The sequence below is a fragment of the Oryctolagus cuniculus genome, chromosome 2 (genome assembly GCF_051225735.1).
Source record: "Oryctolagus cuniculus isolate XC-2025 breed Fujian yellow rabbit chromosome 2, ASM5122573v1, whole genome shotgun sequence".
Taxonomy (NCBI): Eukaryota; Metazoa; Chordata; class Mammalia; order Lagomorpha; family Leporidae; genus Oryctolagus; species Oryctolagus cuniculus.
The window spans coordinates 179,487,683-179,490,156 of NC_142868.1; positions in this window are offsets into that span (position 1 = coordinate 179,487,683).

Sequence of the window (2,474 nt, forward strand, 5' to 3'; positions counted from 1 at the left end):
TCACTTAAAGTGATTAATTGTATGTTAAATTCGCAGCTCACTAGGCTAATCCTCCGCCTGCGGTGCCGACATCCAGGGTTCTAGTCCCGGTCAGGGTGCCGGGATTCTGTCCCGGTTGCTCTTTTTCCAGTCCAGCTCTCTGCTGTGGCTCAGGAGTGCAGTGGAGGATGGCCCAAGTGCTTGGGCCCTGCACCCGCATGGGAGACCAGGAGAAGCACCTGGCTCCTGGCTTCAGATCAGCGCAGCGCCGGCCCTAGAGGCCATTTGGGGAGTGAACCAATGGAAGGAAGACCTTTCTCTCTCTCTCTCTCTAACTCTGCCTGTCAAAAAAAAAAAAAAAAAAATCCATCTCACCTAACAATGCAGTGCGGTGCTTCCCTGGGGAAGGTCTGGGGTCCCCAGCAGCGCAGCGTGCTCACTCACAGACACCCTGACAAACCACCCCCACCGCTGCGTTGGGTTCATCTTCCCCTTCAGCTTACGTAAGGACTAAGTCCAGTTCCACAGGTGGAGCCTGAAGCAGGGTTTTATTTATTTCTTTAAGTGAGTGGAACTTTCCAGAGAGGCCAACTCACAGACCATGGCTAGAACAGCATAGGCTTTACTGTGGCACCTGCGCACCGGGAAGAGGAGGGAGGTGGCTCACGCCCCGGGGGGCAGGGTCACGCACACAGTCCTGCTGTGGTCTCGCTGGCAAGAGCAGGGGCAGGTGCGAGAGCAGCGCCCGGCTCGGGTGCACAGCCCGCCCGGGAGGCCATCATGCTGAGGCCGGCTGTGTGGGGGCTGGCAGGGCCCTGCGACCCGCAGGGCCTGGGCCAGAGGAAGATCACAGCCTCCATTTCACCCACGGCCCTGGAGCCCCGAGCCCAGCGCTGCACCCTAATCGAGAAGCACCAGTCCACCTAGTCAGCAAGGCCGGCGGGTTTTAATGACTGTAGCACTCCGTTCCGCAAATATCGGCTGCGGGAGAAATTCCTTCTCCCTCACACAGTGGCGAGTCTAATGAACAGACAAGGCCTGGAGACAAAGCTGGATTCGCTTGGAGGACTTGGGGTCCAGCAGAGGAGGACGGTCCACCTGGGCATCTCTCCGGGGAGAGATCCCATAATCACTCGGTTTCGCTCTCAGCCCGGGTCCCTGAGCTGGTTTGTACCAACACAGCCTCAGCCTGCGGGTGGCTGCCGCCCTCCTCTGCCGGCCCCTCGGGGTCACTACCCCCCACTGCTCTCCTCAGGAACAGACTCGAAGGCTGTCTGGATGCTTTTAAGGCGTTTACAGACGCACAAAGCAGCTTGTGCCTCCCAGGAGCAAGGGCCGCACCCGCGTGGAACCCTCCAATTGCCACATGGGTGAAGAGGTGGGAATGGAAGCACAGTGGATTTGGATGATGAAAAATATGGAAGCCCCCGGGCATGAGAGGCAAGCCTGGGAACGCGATCGCCTGTTTCTCTCCAGACAGCCCAAGCCCCGCAGCCCAGAGAAGCAGGGGCTGGAGTGGGGCCCGAGCAGTCCGGCACCTGCCTCCTTGACGTTTGCACCACAAGGAAACACTTCAAGAAAGGGCGGGCGCCATTGCAACACGGAGGGCAAAGAGGCCAGTCTGAGACCCAACGGGGCCCACTCAGCAGGGAAGGGGGCACTATTGTTATCTCCCCCTTCGTGGGTGTTCTTGTGAGGCTCTCATCACGCTGCCTCTTTACAGGGGAGGAAACCAGGGCTCAGAGCTGAAAATGCTTTTCCCAAGCTTCAACAGCTGGTGAGTAGTGGAGGCGAGCCCAGAGTCAGGGCTCCTCTCACTCCCAAGCCAATGCTCTTGGTTCCTCCAAAGAGCAGGGCCTGCACCTGCGCTGACCTAAAGCGCGTTAGAGCAAGGGGTCTCATTTCCAGGACGAGTCCTCGTCCTGCAGGCATTTACTGACCCCCTGCCATTTACACTATGAGGAAAGGACACCCCGGGAGAGACGTCCCCCAGGCTTCCTGGCCTATAGGACAAGGGGGCCTGGGCCGACACTTCTGAGAGCTCTTCGCCTGACAATCCCAGAAGTGTGGAGCTGCGAAGCCCCTGCTCCCATGCCTGCCTCGGTGTGTCCAGAGCCCCCTCCTGACCACCATGGTGGCCTTCATGACCCATTTCATCATGGGTTCTTTGAAGATGTCGGGGTTTGTAAAGTCAACCTGTTCAAACAAAAGACAACCAGGAAGGGACAGCACCTTCAACTTTTATAGCTGACGCCCTGGCAGTAGTTGACAGCTGGCTGTGAATTAGGCCCTGAGAAGTAGGGGACAGAGACAAAGAGGGAGGTGGGGGCTGGTGCGCCCCTGCGCCGGCCGGCCGCAGCCCTTGTCTCGTGCAGAAAGAGGTTCCGGGCGAGCCCTCCCCTGAACCCACCCCCAGGTCCCAGCGGAAGAAACCAGCTGTACTCACCAAGACCAGACGGGAAGAAAGGATGGAATAAACCAACCACGAGAGACTC